Below are 17212 nucleotides of genomic sequence, written 5' to 3'. Positions count from 1 at the left end.
AGAATATTAATACACAGATGTAACTATTTTATTTGCGACTGAGAAATACACAGCGTAATATTACATCACAGTTATGTCTCCACATCTGGAGATGCTTACAGATCCTTCAGAGTTTCTAACTGAAGTCTAATCAGAGCTGTCTCTCCTCTTTACCTTTTCTTTACCGACCAAACATGGAAAGCTATCCCAGCAGATACGCTCACCTCCCTCTGAACGCAACATGCAGAGCTCCATGTCACTTCAGGCAGTAAATGGCACTGCACATTAACACCAATGACTTCTTCTTCCTCCCTAAAGACGCTTAAACCAAACAGCACAAAGACTGAGCGTCCCGGAACCAACAGAAAAGTTTCCATAGCTTCCAGAATCCAGCTCTCATACCCGTAACTTTAACTGCACTAACAATAGGTTTGTGGGTTTCATCTCCCCCCCATAATGCATTATTTTAGCAGTATTCTGAATGTTCTGTAACAATTCTTTAACGATTGTAAAGATGTTAAATGTAGTGACCGTAACCTTCCCAAAGTGACCACTGATTGCTTTCAGGAAAGCAAATATAGCATACTTGTATGTCTTGTGATAGAAACTGGCTTTGAATCCTTACAAGCTGCAGGCAGGATTCTAACAGACCCCAGCCTGTAACTTACTCAACACTTTGTGTTCCTTGAAGAGCAAAACATTCATGTATGAATACACAGAGCCCAAGCTAATTCTACCAGCATACTTTGCTGCTCACCTGCCAACAGGAAACTCCATCAGCATCAAGGCTCACATCTACTCTCAGTTCCATCTAGAGTACCTTAATTCTGAGGTTTTGCTAACGCTGTTGGATTCTCTACAAAGCAAAACCAACTTTATCATCTTCTTACCAACAGCTTTTAGTTATGCTTTCCTCTGTATCATCTCTCCTGATAGAACTTTCTTTCATCTACCTCCATCTGCTCAACTGCTTTCAAGATGGCGCCGCCTTCCTAACCCACCATATTGATCCTCCTCCTTCCACAACACCCTGAGCTGTCTTTTGTTCACTGGCTGATGTACAACTATGAACATTTATAAACAACCCATAAACAGCTGTTAACATTCCTAGTACAGTTCCAACCCTGACCTTAATTGAATACTCTGGCATATCAGCTTTTCACGCTTTACCACCACCACTGTCCTCAAGTATATGAAAAATCCTCAGTGAAGCATCACTAGTCAAATATTCAGCCAACTGCTCACCCTTTCCATACGAGCCATTGGCCTCTTTTTACCATTACAGTTACTTACGGATGACAGAATGGCAGCTGGGGGAACTAAAAACTTTACGGCTGATTCTGTGAAACTGATTGTAATCAAACATAACACTTCTAACGTACCTAAAATACAGGAGTAGTGAAAAGCCAAGGGTTATTTATAAATAGAAATCCATATTGCATTAGCTTGCAGATGAATACTTAACAGTGTTACTTCAAATTAATAACGATTATGTGCAGCACTACAAATGACAGATCTAATCAATACTATTTCCAGTACCTCTGACATGCTGTTTTCAGACCAGCTCCTGGTAAGCTCTAATTGAGTCATTGCTGCCCAGTTCCATGAGAACACAGGCCTAACTAGTTTCCTTATCTTTACATACTTTGCATATCAACACATTTGGATATTTCACAATTGCAACAAGAGCATCAACTCAATTAGTTTCTACAGGTTAATCACTTGCTTAAGTTTGGCCTCACGCCTTAAAACAGTCTTGTAATAATGACCCAGAAATACACATCCAACCTGGGCTCATTGCTCAAGGACACCACAGCACAATGGCAACAGCAACACAACCTTCAGTATCACTTCAGACTATGGTATGTAAGCAATTCATAGAGCACCTGCAGCTTGCTAAATAACAGCTTACCTATTGTGACAAGTTACAAACTGACTGATCCCATTTCAAACAGCTCCATTCCGTGCTATCCAAAATTAAGTCCTTGACAGGTTGGTTGTAACGCTCAGTTACGACACACAGAACTTTGCAAAACAGTCCAAGGGCTACCGAATTCTGTTAAACCTCAGGCAAACTCATATACACAAAACATGTGAATAAAGAGCCAGTAAAGCATAGAGGGATTCCTCATTTACTTCTCAGAGGCACTGCACCCTGCCAAGTAAGTCAGCACAGCACTGGGTGCAGTGCCTTATGTCACAAGGAAAGAGAGGCCTGTACCAAGGAAGAGAATAGAGTGGGAGTGAGGGCAAAGACTTCAAAAGAAAGCTAAAGCACATCACCAACACAACCGCAGCCCCTGAAACAGGTTCATTCTCTGGAAATGTGCTGTCTCACAACAGGCCAATAATACAGCACAACACGTCTGGCAGGCCACAACACCGGGTTCTTACCCCCTGCCTCCACGCACCCAGTAATAAGTGTTTTGCATAGATATTGTTTTGCATTCGTAGACTGCAAAGAATTCATTTGTATAACTTCTAGGAACTCACAGCAGTTCATCTGTACGTAGCACATATGGATATACAGCCAGTAAATAACCACAGGATCACAGCATGGCCTGGGTTGCAAAGGCCCACAGTGCTCATCCCATTCCAGCCCCCTGCTGTGTGCAGGGTCACCAACCAGCAGCCCAGGCTGCTCAGAGCTGCATCCAGCCTGGCCTTGAATAAAACCACTTAAAGTCTACACAGAGAATATTGAATATTGTCCCAGACAGCAGCTATCGCTAAGATTCAGTATTTAACAGTCTGCAGGGATACGCTCTATTTATAGCAAAAAGAAAAAAACCAAAACCCATCATTTCTTGTTTGTGCACACAGCAGTCCAGCCCACCCCCTGCAGAGCACACCAGCAAGCAGCATCAGGGAGACAGGAGCTAACAGCACCTCCCAGCACAGCGCAGGCCAAGGGCTGACCTCGGTTACATAACTCCAAGTCCCAACAAGAACCCTCTCCCAAACACAACAACAAAAGCAGCAGGGCAGGGTCCAGCGCGCCCAACAGGCCACGAGTAAAGCCCATGCGGGAGCTCCGCCGCCAACCCGGCTCCGCTCACGGCCGGGCATCGCGGGGGGCTCCCGATGGAGGAGCCCGGCGGGGCAGCGCTCCGTCCTCGCACCGCCCGAGGCACGGAACGCCGTGCGCAGGGCCGGCTCAGCAGCGAGCTCCCGCAGGCAGCCCCCGCCCGCCCCGCAGCCCGCTCCGCAATGTCCCGCCAGGCCACCCCCCCCCCCTGCGGGAGCGACCCTGCTCTGTATGGCGGGGCGGGCTGCGTTCGCGCCGGCGACTCGCTGTGAGGCTCACCCCGGGGATGGATGGATGGATGGATGTTGGATGGAGGAGGCTGAGGTGTGCGGGGAGGAAGGAAGGAAGGTAGGAGCTTGGTGGTGCCCGGTCCCCCCCCACGTGTGCGGCTGTCCGAAACAGGAAAGCGAGAGGCAGGAACTGAACCTCGTCCCTTCCACTCTACGCGCCGCCTGAACCGAGGCGAGAAACGAGCGGGGCCAACGGGCCGCGGCCTCCCCCCTTGGCCGCTGCTCCGGCGCGGAGACGCTCAAACAGCGATGGGGGGGAAGGAGGGGGGGTGGAAAATGGCGCCGCCCGCGGGGGAGGGGCCGGTTCCGCCACACGGCGGCCGTGGCGCTCTGCCGTCTCCGTCTGCTGCGCGGCGGCCGCGGCCTCCCAGGGCGAGGGGAGGAGCCGAGGCGGGGCCACTGCTGCGCCGCTTCCCTCCGCCGCTTCCCTCCGCCGCCGCTTCCTGCACGCCGCTGCCGCCGCCTCCCCTCGCCCCCACCCTCCTCGGCTGCCTTCCCGCCCACCGCGGGCAGGTGCGGCCTGTGAGGGCTGCTCCTGTGAGGGCTGCTCCAAACCGGGAAGGGATCGAGCAGAACGGGCTGCTCTCGCCGCCGTTTGTCGTTGTACGGCTCATGGGGGCTGACTGCTGCAGCTCCGTGTTCCCCACCTGTGTGCAAATATGAACGTGCTGCTGCTTTGTAAATTCCAATAGGTCTTGCTAAATTTAATGCATCCTACAGTCAAGCTAGGAGCTTAACACGTTGTGGTAGTTAAATAATGTTTTCTGCACACAGAATCATAGAATGGTTTGGGTTGGAAGGGAACTCAAGGATCATGAAGCCCCAAACCCACTGACTTGGGCAGGGCCACCAACCTCCACATTGAATACCAGCCCAGGCTGCCCAGGGCCCCATCCAACCTGGCCTTGAACACCTGCAGGGATGGACGGGGCATCCACAGCCCAGACTGAACAATCCCAGCTCCCTCAGCCTGTCTTTATAGGGGAGGTGCTGCAGCCCTCTGAGCATCTTTGTGGCCTCCTCTGCACCCTCTCCAACAGCTCCTGTCTGTCTTGTATTGTGAGCCCCGCACTTGGGCACAGCACTGCAGATGGGGCCTCACGAGGGCAGAGCAGAGAGGGACAATCAGCTCCCTGCTGGCCACCCCTCTGCTGATGGAGCCCAAGATACCGTTAGCCTTCCAAGCTGCAAGTGCACACTGTGGCTGATGTTCAGGCTTTCACCCACCAGGACCCCCATGTCTTTCTCCGCAGGGCTACTCTCAATGGGCTCTTCTCCCAGTCTGTATACATATCTGGGGTTACTCCAACTCACATGCATACCCTTGCTATGCATGCTTGCTATGCTGAACCTCATGAGGTTCACACAAGCCCACCTTTCGAGTTTGTTGAGGTCCGTCTGGATGGCTTCAGTCCTAACGTGTCACATAGGCAGGGCCTACGTCTCCATTTTGCAGCAGTGCTTCTTTCTCCCTGCAGTGTCAGCTCAGCAGGCTGAAGGGACACAGAAGGCAGACACCTGCCTCCTGCACTTTTGTTGCTCAACCTCTCTCAGTACCTCGTAGCTCTGGGGTTTGGTGCATCCAATTCGCTCATTTCAGTGGTCAGGTTTGTAGACAGACAGGCTCACTTGTGTCATTCTATTAACTGGAATGATTAACGGTGACCAACAGCGGTGTGCTGAGTGGCTGTTAGTGCTTTCTGTCTTCATGACATGTAGAAACCTTGCTTTTCCTGAGGGCCTGCAGGGTGCTAGCAGCTAAAGAAACACTTGGCCCTGGCCATATTTAACCCACCTTCCTGCTGCACGCTGCTCAACACAATTGTACATGCACTGCAGTGTTTTAAGCTCTTTTTTTTTGGAGGAATAAGAGAAGGAGGAAACTTTGACAACCACCGCAATGATCTTAATGCTCTAGGAGCCATCTGGATCCCAACTTATTTGGAATTCAGCCTATTTTCTGCCTTTTCACCTTTGTTTCATTCTCCTGCATTCTACTTTGCCTTTAGTTTTTTCCTTTTAACTCTGCTGCCCTTCACTCCCATTCCTCCTCACTGCTTCATACAGACACCTGACGGTCCCTCCATTCCCTCCTCCTCCACTCCCACCTCCCACACCAGCATTAGCAGGATGAGGCAATTCTGCTGCTCGCTGCTCTCCCTTCTGCTGCTTATGTCTATGACAGTAAAGCTGCTATCTGAGCACTGACAGCAGCAAGCAAAACACAGAGCGACTAAGATAGCTGAGTCTTGCATTTATAGCGAATTCTAATTCTTACTGCAATGAGGATGACCTGAACTTTTCCTTCCTACTATGTGTTTTAAAAAGCATCTGGACAACCCCAGCCAAAGGAGGATTACTGATAAGCATTTCCCTGGCCAAAAGGAAAATCAAAGTATTCTGTCAAGTTGTTGGAGATACCGCAGTCTTTCATGAGACAGCTCCAGTTTTTAGCCAAATTCTGTGATTTGCCAGAGGTTTGCATTACAGGCAGTATGGCTGTGCCATCAGCCATATCTATATGTATATCAGAATTGGTGGGACAGACTAATGTGAAAATACACAAGATAGAGAAGTTACTATGCCAATTCTGCAGGGCAATTTTAATAAGGGAATTACTATGATAATATGGTTTAATGTGTCCAGCGTGAACTACATAATTTCCAGGAGCATGAATAGAGCCAATGTGACTCGGTGAGGTGCCTGAAAAAGTACTGAAAGAACTTTTTTACTGATGAATTTTGTTTGTGTTGCAAAACGCTTTTGCCCACAGTGAGAGCTTACTGGTTCAGAAGTGGTTTGAGCTAATGCTAAAGATGGGCTGGGCTGATGAAAGAACATTCCCTCTGTTGCTGAGTGCATGGGTGATAACTTCTGGCAGAGCAGCTGAGCAAGGCGAGCATTTACTGGTTGTGAAATCTCATATCAATACAAAATGCAGTGAGCAGAATCATGGGATCATAGAATTGCTCAGGTTGGGAAAGACCTTAAAGATCATCGAGTCCAACCACAACCAAAGAAACAGCAGAAGACAAAGAAGACTGAGGAGCACAATGTGCTTTACAGTACTGTGTGCTTGTGTAGTTGGTAAAAGTGCCAGGGCTGCTCCTTCAGCAAGTCTGAATTCTTACAAAGCTTCACAGACGAGAGAAAAACCTGATGGAGCTTTTGTTATGTATTACACAGAACCAAAAAAGGGCACAAAAAAAATCGTGTTCCTTTTCTGGTCACCCTTCAGATCCTAAGGTCGCCGTACACTGTCTCAGCATTTTTACAGACTGGACTCAGCTCAAACCATAACGCTTACAAAGTTCTGCTTTGGATAGGCCTGATGCTCTCTGTCATTTGTTTTCACTTTTATTTCTCTGCATAACATAAGAAGTCCGAGAAGGATTTGATTTTCCCCTACATAGCATATAATTTACATCCATCATCCCAGGAGGTCAGTACCGCTGGGGTGCCATTTAAATACAATGAATATAAAGTAACGAAGCGCTCGTTGGAGTGGATGGCCGCAGCTCTTGGGGAAAGAGAAAGAGTTTCCAAAGCATGTGGAGAAAACACGACGGGAGACCGAGTGAATTCATCACACCACAAAAATGTCTCCATCCTGTCGACAAAGTCATTAAAGGAAAATGAGCCATTGTTACTTTAGACGCTTGCATTCCTTTGGCATAATAACTTCAGCGTAGAAGCATCGGTGCAAAGAAAATTCGCACACACGAGAAAATAAAAAGAAATTAATCTGTTTAAAACAAGAACGTATCCAGATTATGTAATGAAAGAAATCCTCCGTGCTCCAAAGAAGAGATGGAGCCTCTGCAGAAGCCACAACTAATAAGGAACCGTATGCAGCGGTCCAGGGCGGTTCTTTTCCTCCTGCCAACAAGTCCAAGGGAGCGCCAGCACGGGCAATTCTTCTCTGATAACCCACAAATGATATTCTCTTTAATTACACGAATGTTTCTATCCCCAGTTGATCCGCAGCCACGCTGGTTTTTAAGATCCTTTCTTGAGATTTCCCCCGTACCGTTTCCCTTTTCCAATTCATTTACTTTCAGTAATTCTTCAGTCTCCATAAAAGCAATCTGTGAGGAATGCAGGGATTAGAAAAGTTTGCTGTGTTCAATTTTGTGTAATTCCCTGGCAAAGGGTGTCCAAATGAGAGACAGTGTCACGTGCATACAGTAAATCATAGCATATACCCATTGCAGATATGTTGTTCCTCTGTAGGCCAGGCACAAGGAAACACCACTTTAAAGCAAACTGTCATGCAACCCCTGGTAGAAAATATGAAGTTAAAGAGCTGCAGCAAAAACCCTTTCCTTTATTTTAACTTATTTGGTGGTATGGCAAAGTTGTATTTGATGTGCAAGTTAAAACCAAAACGGGCTAATAGATTTAGCAACTTTATTGTCAAAACCATTCAGTAATACGACACATAAGAAGTTCCTTCAGTTACTTTATTTATTTATTTATTTTTTGCTTAACAGAAAGGCACTAGATCAATTTAAGGGAATACTGGAAAGGAAATCTGTCCTTTATTTACTTTTGGTGACTGCACTGGCACAGGGAACTGAGCAGTACTGAGGAAACATATGCCAGCAGACACCAAATTGTACCTGTTAATTACAACAAATGTGCTTGCAGACAGCAGCAAGCGTGCTGTTTATCCATCATTTACAAGCACTGAAGTGTAGGGAAATGAATTGGTTTGCTGGCAATTGTCCCAATTAATTGGGCGTGCTATTTATTAGGGCACTGATTAAAGCGTACTCTGCAATGTAATAGTTGAGTATGGAGCTGCCAACTCTTATTCACTCCTGGCTCACAGGGATAAAAGCAGGAGAGTAGACAAGCATGATATGAAAATAATGATGCGCTGTGTGCCAAAATGGATTTGAGGCAGCTCCAGTGCCTGAAAATTAAAGACCTGGAGAAACAGAATTAGGTAGCTTCATGATCTTGAAGATCAAGGTTTGTGTTGTGTAATCCGGCTTTGACCAAGAGCTTCCATCTGTAGTAGTCACTTTGCACACGTGCTAACACCAACACCATGTTACACACTCGTGTAAGCAGCGGGATAAAGAAATGGGAAACAGGATAAAAGCAGACTTTTGGTACTGAGTGATCTGAGTCCACTGACTTGAAGGGGGGCCCCAGTCCCTTCCACCGACTCCTTGAGCCTATCAGATCAACCGCCCTGATTGAGAGCATAGATTAAGTAAAACCAGGGCTTCCACAAATGAGGTTAAGAGTTTCCACACACAGTCAAGGAAACTTATGCTAATAATTGTATATGTTATCTGAAGTAATGCTTAGAGTTTGATCCCAGCCAGGATAACCACCAGAGCAAACCCAAATAGTGATTTGTACCAGTTAAGAATTCCTTGGTCTTGGATCATTCATAACTTACCTTGTTAGCACTGATACAAGACCTGGGTGCAAGGCCCAGCGTTCCATGATTTACTAACAATCTTTTTTGTTCCTACCTACTCCTAAAGTGTCCTCAGCATTTTGGCAACAACCTGCACTCTGCCTCTGTAGAAGGAAGTACTCAAAGGTGACCTCCATGAACAGAGAGCTGCAGTCTGAGGGCTCCAGCAACAGAAATTAAGTCTTGCTGCAGTGTCTGTCTTAGGAAACTGTGCCCCAAAAAACCATGGCAGTGTGTGAACCACTTAAAAATAGGAGCAGTAAAGGCAGAGCTCCAGTTCTCTCAAGCAAGGGAAGGAGCTGACACCAGTCACCAGACGCTCCAGTGGCTACAGAGCAGCTTTCCAGATGGATCTCAAGGAACTCGGTGAAGCAAAAGGAGAGCTTCTTCAGCCATGCAATCACACCTGCTTATTACTCCTGCCTGCCACCTTTTAACTGAAACCACCTTACCGCACAAAGCCACAACCAAACGAGCTTAGCCCTGGCTGAACCCAAAGCACAGCCATTACCCTAATAACAGTATATATTCTGAGTTATCAGGAGTAGGTTTCAGTTTCAGGTGTAATCACCAAAACTTAAATGTCTACGCTTGGTTTGCATTTAGGCTCCCATTACAGTCAATGGAAACTCAGTCAACGTGGTTAGTGCAAGCGAGAAACCAGTTCAGTTCATCCTAAGGTAGACACCTCCATTTCCTCATGAGACTTGCTGTCTACCAGCCACTGACTGCATTTACTAGGGCTGACTTTAGCTTGCAGTGTGAGGTGCTCTGGGCTGTGCTGTCTGGTGTCCACCAGCCTTTCCAAAGGGCAAAGGACCTCCTATTGGTACTGACTCATGTGCCAACCCCTAGCCATCTCTTAGGAAACTCAAAACATCTCTAATGGCACTGGATGATTAAGAGAGTGAATTGAGCCTTAGATTATTGTTAAGGATAATGGGAGCTTAAGGAGCTAAATTAAATGTAAACATTTGCATTGTAAACAACTAAATTCAGGTGCCTGGACATGGAATGCAGCTCTCCTCCAGCTGCCATTTGTCTAAGGAAAATGTCATTCTGTATTGTTCACTTATATTAGGTATACAAATTGGAACATTATGTTGCTTTCAGAAAGCTTGCATGTTTCTGAGTCCTTTGTATCCTTAACAAGAATAAATTTGGTGTCATTTTGGCACAGGGAGCAAGTGGGATCCTCAGGTTAACTATTTCCAAATGATGTGCTTGGTTTATTACAGACTCCTGTCACAGGGCTTTGAATGATAAGTGGGAATTAACCAGAACACTCGAGATTTATTGTGCAGAGAAGCAGTGAGTAGAGGGGGCCGTCAGTCCTTCCTGGATTGCATATTAATATAAGGAAAACTCCCAGAACTGGGTACATTCAAAACAATAATTTTTGGAGATATGGGAATAGCGCCAGGAATACGCATCAGATTACTCCTGGATTGCAGAATAAATAACATCAGCCACAGGTTGCTAAGGATTTAATTTCCTCAATGTCCTGAAACAAATTAATGTTATTTGACCACGCGGAGCAGGTAGAATGCTGAGCTTATGGTCCTCCAAAACATTATATCCTTTAATGTGGGTGCCCAGCGGTGGTAATCTGTGTACATAAGATATCAGATAGAAATGTATCAGAGAAGCTTTTTTGCTCTGAATAAATGTTTAAATATTTAGGGCCAAATTCCATCGCTAAACATACGAACACAGCCCTCTTTGAGTCCATCAGGGCTGCGCGTGTGTATCTTAGAGCAGAACTTGGCCCTTATGTTTTAGGGTTTATAACTGAGCTTCCAGTGTAAAATAACGCGTGATCTGTATCACACAGCAAAGCGGTAAGGCCTCTCTTTAGTACAAGGGTACAATGAGGTGCGCCTGTCTTTCTTTTGGTTAAGAAGAACGCTTGAGAATATTCTTACCTTTTCTCTAGGCAGTGTTCCTTGTCTTTGCAAGGTGTTCTCTGACAGCTTTGATCACTTATGTAGCTGGGATGTCAAGTGGGATATACTTCTGTTCTCCTACTTCTCTCCAGTTTCCACGCTGTGTGATGGAAACACATCCCAGTGCCACTGCAAAGACACAATGCCAAACGCATAGAGAACTAAAAAGATCCCAGGTCTAAGCGCAGTGACTGAGCAGTCTTTTCAAAACTTACTTTTTCCCATCTCAAATATAGGTCTGGATTTTCTCATTATAAAAAAAAGAACTCTGACTGTTATCAACTCCGTGAGCGTACTGAACAGCTCATATATTTTAGAGAGCTTTCTGAACGTCGGATCCTAGTTGGGGATTAAAGTTTTTGAGGGATGGGAGGCTTTTGGAAGGTTTCTTACAAAGTTCACAGTCCGTTTTAGATTCTTCTCCTGTGGCAATATGCTAATGCTAATGGCATCCAGCACGGTCAGGAAAGATCGTGCATAGTTCTAAACTTTTACAGATGCAATTACAAGTGAGAGTGAGTGAGGAAGCTAACCTTCCCTTTGTCCTTGTAAGATCTTGCACAGATAGAGAGACAGACAGAGAGATAAAACAATAATCCTTTGGCAAAGTGTTTCATTTCTGGTCAAAATAGTGTCTTATGGCACTCATTGCAAAGCTCAGCTAAACGTTCCATGCAAAATAGCTTCTTCTTTGATCAGTTCTGCTTCAGCTTCCTTCCTCATCTGCTACTTATTCCTTTGCCCAATTGCAAAAACAAATACCAAAGGAAAAGAAAACTAATATTGGAAGGGAGCATATAAACAGGAGGGGGAGCAGCTGTTTGTGAGGGTGGGCAGTGATAGGACAAGGGGGAATGGTTTGAAACTGAGACAAGGGAGGTTGAGGTTGGATCTGAGGAGGAAGTTTTTCCCCCCGAGGGTGGTGACGCACTGAACAGGTTGCCCAAGGAGGCTGTGGATGCCCCATCCCTGCAGGCATTCAAGGCCAGGCTGGATGTGGCTCTGGGCAGCCTGGGCTGCTGGTTGGTGACCTGCACACAGCAGGGGGTTGGAGCTGGATGGGCACTGTGGGCCTTTGCAGCCCAGGCCGTTCTGGGATTCTCTGGCAATCCACTTTTTTCAAGATGTTCCCATGGAGTCGGTCAGTTAATAACAAGCATCTGAGAAGTGGAAACACTTGGACTGGTCTGTTTTGCCAAACTAGCTTCTTAGGTTTTTTTCACAGAAGAGGACATGGCATATAACAGGTCTGCAAGCTTCAGCATCATGTGTAATGTCATCAGCTTCATGTTATGAGGATATCAATGTCTTGCTTACAGCATTGGTGCTCTTCTCCACTGACTGTTCTATCCAAGCTGATGTCTCTCTAAATTCCACTGCATAATCCTATAACAACATCCAGTTGGGATGACTGGCTTGCGCCCTTGCATGCCATGTTTACGTAGACAATAAATAGAAAAGTATGTCAAGAAAACCTGACAGTCATCCAACATTCTGCACATAAAGGCTGGCATAGAAAATCTGAGTCCGTGCTGACACCGCACACTCTGCACTATCATCACTTTGTGGCACTGTGCCTTCTTACTGCCAATCCTTCAGAGCCCCGCACTTACCCCAATGGTGTGCTTTTGGCAGCTGTTGTGGAAACGCCTGCCTGTTCTCCCTATATCTTGGGCAGCATTGAAAACAGCAGCTCCCCCCATGTGGACGCAGGCACCAAGCTCAGCCCTACTGCAACAAACACTGGGATTCCAACTCTGAGGCAAACCCTGTTTGCCTTCTGCAGGAGAGCCCTCCCTCCAGCCCCCGACAGGCATGATTTGCTACAGAAAGCAAAAAGCTCACCCGACCTTGTCCACACCAGCAAGGCAACCACTTCTACTGCTACTTGAGTGAATCTGAGGGTGGAAAACTAATTTTGACGCTTCTTGTCAAAAACAGGTCATTTTTCTGGTGAGGGCAAAGCCCCAGTGACATTGCGTAGCGTATGTGCTGAAATACAGTGGGGTGAGTTAAGGACATGGGATCATCACTCAGAAAGGCACTTGTAAATTCAGAACACTTCTGTGGATAGAACAGCGGTTACTAAAGATTGTGTTGATAATTCCATATACGATCGCCTAAAGAAAGTAAGCATATATATGGCGTGCATATATTACATTAGGCAGGCTTCGTAGATAAGAGCAGCTCAGTTCTCCTCTCGCAGCACTGTAGATCAAGAGGGGTACCACTGAAAGCCATTTCATAGAGTCATCGAATCATAATACAGACTGCATTGCAAAGGCCCACAGTGCTCATCCAGTTCCAACCCCCTGCTATGTGCAAGGTCGCCAACCAGCAGCCCAGGCTGCCCAGAGCCACATCCAGCCTGGCATTTAATTGCTTACACCTGAGAAACACATTAATAAAAATCCAGTACAGAAATGCTGCAGAAGTTCCCTCCCCTCAATTTTCATGGTTCCCTAGAAAAGCTGTTTATCACGTGGATCCAGAGCATAAACTGAGAGGAAAGGGAGAGAAGGAGCATGACGGTGGGAGAACAGGATGGGCAGCCAGGAGAAGGGAAGCGTCTGTCCCATTCTAATTTACTCTAAGATAGAGCAAACAGACTCGCAGCCCAGACAGCTCTCAGACTCACTGAACATCTCGAACAAACTGAGAGCTCTCTGTTTATTTCAGGTGTACGAAACACCAGCAGTTGCCAGTAAATGCAGCTGGGCGTGCAAGTATCTGCATGAAGATAACGTATTAGCTGCGAGAATTAGAATTGTCCTTCCATTGTCTTTTCTTTCTTTCCTGAATCGGAGTGCGCGTGCCTTCATCTCTTCAGAATCTCACGATGAGTAAATGTCAGAAATGCCTGTTTTTCAGTCAGAGATGCCAGCTGTCTATTTCAGACATAACATCAGCCTTCACTGTAAGCTTCCACATAAAAGCGCCACAAACAGTAACGTCTCTAAGCGAGCATGAATGATTGGCTTGCAGATTCTTTACCAAAAAGGGAGTTTATTTACTTCACACAGGTCATAAATTTCCTTAGGAAAACTATCAGTGGCAATCTTCGTGTGGTGTTTAGTAAACAGAGTTTTCCTCTCGTTCCCTCAGACCATGTTCTCCAATTGTCCAAAACAGTGGAACGTAGTTTTCTCACACCTAAAAAGAAGATATATTTTAGCTGTTTAAAAATAAGGTGGAAAGGAAGAGCTGAAAGACTTGCCGTATTATTCAGCACTCAGGCAGTGAAGGGTGCGAGGACCAGCCCACAGCAGCCAGCTGCCCCGTGGTGAGGCAGCACCTTGTTCCTTGAAGGCTCCCATGGAATGCAGTGGCACTGCAAACAGAATAAGGCTTTGCTTTCTTTCTTACCGAGAAAAAATAATAATAATAATAATAATAGTAATAATAACCAGAGGGTGGGATCTGCCTTTTCATGTCACAGACTTTTATCTGCTCAACATCACGCTAACCTCAGGGTGCCAAGCACAGCGTGTTTGAAAGCCTTCCAAGGCTGGGAAGAGCTGCTGCATCTCCTCCACTACAAAGGGAAGCTGGGTAGGAATGGGAGCTGCTGCGGGCTTACAAGAAAGGGATTTGGTCGCCTTGCCCTCTGTCAGGACCTCATTCCTCCTGGATACTTCCAGATTGTATCATTTTGCTTATGCTTATATTAGGAAAATTTTTGATTGCCTGGCTTCATTATTGAAAAGGCCCACAGTGCTCATCCAGCTCCAACCCCCTGCTATGTGCAGGGTCGCCAACTACCAGACCAGGCTGCCCAGGGCCACATCCAGCCTGGCCTTGAATGCCTGCAGGGATGGGGCAATGTCTAGTGTTAACGATGAAGATCTTAATTAATTACCTAAATTCCTTTTAAGAGCCTGATCAGCGTTTGAGACAAATAGTTTGAAACTTACCGTGCCTGAATTTTGAAGTACATTATAAAAGAGATGTGCAGAATGTGTATGTTTTATTCTTTTCTATCACCTCAAAACAGACCATTCAAGAAACCGCATGGAACTGACATCCAAACTGACAGCATAAGCCAGACTTCTAAAAGACACCATTTAAAACCGAGCTGCTGACAAACATTCAGATATTTTGCAAGCTACTATTAACTAGGATGAGACCTTAAAGGAGGAATACATCCCATATCTCACTGCTGACTCCAGGCTTTCTTATCCTTTCCCCTAAAACATCCCGTGCAGCCCAATGTCTGAGAATACTGGTCAGACGGGGCTGATAGCAGATCCAGTCCTGCCTGAAGCCCAGGGCCGCAGTGGAGGCTTTGCAGAGCTCGGCTGCCAGCTGCTCCTTCCCACTGCGCACGCGCAAGGAAAAACCTCAACAATTTTCAGAAGCTCATAACTCAGCCAAGTCTGGGTGGATCCCTTTGGTCAAGGGCAACAAATGGAACTTATCTGATTTTTCCTCCCCGTTCTTCTCCTCCTTGGTAAAGCTTCCCATTCCTGCTCTAGAAAAGATACTGAGATGAGTCTCTAAGAAGTCTGTAACGTTAGAGAAGCGATGTGTATTTGTCTTAACATCGCTCTGGAAAGCGGCAGCGCTATTCCTGATGGGAGCTTCCAAAATAGAGGAAAAAAGAGCTTGGGGCAGATTTAGGATTGAAAATCTCATCCTCAGCTGTTCAAATTTGGCAACGTGATGTGAGTGAAAACGAGGTCTTATGTTGGAAAGTGGCAGACGAGCTTAACTGCAGATACAGCCGGCAGCTTCACCTATAGTACTTCTTCTGCCAGAAGGGTTTTGTATTTAATACTAACGAGGCTCATTCCTGTGATGGTTAATCTTTGGCCATCCACTCTTATGGCTTGTTTCTGGGACAGTGCTTTATGGGGAGGGGGTATTTTGTGCTCACACGTCACCAGCATGCTCAGCAATTTCAGGATTAGGTTCTGCCATCAATACAGTAACGCTGCTGATCCCTTGGGGTGCCCTGGCTGTGCTCAGATCTTCATCTGAGGGAATTTTCAGCAAAGAAAGAGCAAAAAATAGACCAAACTCGGTAGTTGCACAAATAGTTGATTTACTCTGTACGTTGTGTTTACATTGAGCATTACCCACATGTTGGTCTCCCATTCCACTCCTGCAGGCTTTCGGTATTGTATGTTTCCATCCTTTTTTAGGAGAAATGTTGCATTACGTTTCTGTACCGCTCCAGTTTCCATGTTCACACTCTTAACAAAGAGTCTGCCTAGAAACTATTTCTGCCATTCATGCTATTGGGAATAGATTAACAATGGGAATCCTGACCATTGCGACACAAAGAGAGTAAGGCAAGGATCTGGAATGCTTGTGGTTGGGAGCGTTACAGCCACCTCTGCCCCTCCAGTCTGACGTGCATCTCACATTCTCTTCTGTGGAGCTCTCTGGAGTTGTATCTGGCCACAGTGCGCTTCATCAGCCTCTTAAACACAGCATTCAGAACACGGGGACTCTGCAAGGTTCCAAATGTATAAACTCTTTTTAATTACAAACAGTTCTACCACCCACTTTCCTCACAGTTAGTCGAGGGAACCGGTTTTCATTGAGGTCAACAGAAAAAATAACCGTGAAGTGTTTGACTCACTGCTCTCGTATATGCTGAAAGGGGGGGGGGGGGGAGGGAGGGAGGGAAGAAAAAGTAAGTTTAGTTTTTAGCCTTTATAGCTCTGAAATAATGTGCTTGTTTGGTCTGAAATTGTACAGAGGGGGAAAAAAAAAAGGACTGTCCCCAGCTTTGGGACCCTAACAGCTTCCTGCTGCTCGTGTTTAGATTGCACGCTGCAAGCAAGAAAACAATATCGTTTACTGGGAAAGGACAGGCTGAAGGTTTTTCTGGTCGTAGTGCATGCACAGCTTCTTACTGCCAGGAAACACAGAAAACACTTTCTCTTTAAAACGCTGCTTCAAGATGAGGGGAGGGCTCTGGTTTCTTTTCCTATGGTCACTGGTGGCCTCATGCCCCTCCAGCATGGCCACCACCCCAGGGGGCACAAGGGCTGCAGGCAGGGAGGGGGAGAGCAGAGCCCTGCAGCAGGATGTGTGTGGTGCTGAAATATTAAATGTTTTCAACTGATTTCATGGGGAAGTTCTTCACTGTGAGAGTGGGGAGGTGCTGGAACAGCTGCCCAGAGAGGCTGTGGATGCCCCGTCCATCCCTGGAGGTGTTCAAGGCCAGGTTGGATGGGGCCCTGGGCAGCCTGGGCTGGTATTCAATGTGGATGTAGGTTGGTGGCCCTGCCTGTGGTGGGGGGGTTGGAGCTTTGTGATCCTTGAGGTCCCTTCCAACCCAAGGCATTCTGTGAACTGCAGGTCACAAGTTGTGCTTTATTTAAGCCATAAATCAGTGGGACAGGGATACAGTAGTTAAACAGTCCAGAGCTGTCCCATGCCTGAGTATGGATGTGGTTGTTGCAGAGCTCATCAGCACAGACCCAACAGTGTGGGGTCAGTACTTGTCCTACCCAGGATAATCAAGCAATGCACAGCAGGGCACACAGCCCACCTGCAGCCCCAGTGAAGGCTGCACACT

General features: G+C 46.5%; 2 protein-coding genes across 2 annotated transcripts in view; one reads left to right on the top strand and one right to left on the bottom strand.

Moving 5' to 3' along the window:
* The window catches only part of SUPT3H (SPT3 homolog, SAGA and STAGA complex component), a 242743-nt gene extending 239106 nt beyond the window's left edge, over nucleotides 1-3637 (bottom strand). The window contains exon 1 of the mRNA XM_072332924.1: nucleotides 3287-3637. The gene's annotated coding sequence lies outside the window, so the exon portion shown is untranslated. The remainder of the gene's footprint in view (nucleotides 1-3286) is intronic.
* The window catches only part of RUNX2 (RUNX family transcription factor 2), a 201910-nt gene that overhangs the window by 33737 nt on the left and 150961 nt on the right, over nucleotides 1-17212 (top strand). The gene's annotated exons all lie outside the window — the stretch shown is intronic.

Source organism: Excalfactoria chinensis, chromosome 3 (genome assembly GCF_039878825.1).
Source record: "Excalfactoria chinensis isolate bCotChi1 chromosome 3, bCotChi1.hap2, whole genome shotgun sequence".
NCBI lineage: Eukaryota > Metazoa > Chordata > Aves > Galliformes > Phasianidae > Excalfactoria > Excalfactoria chinensis.
This window is presented reverse-complemented; position numbering and strand designations above follow the sequence as displayed.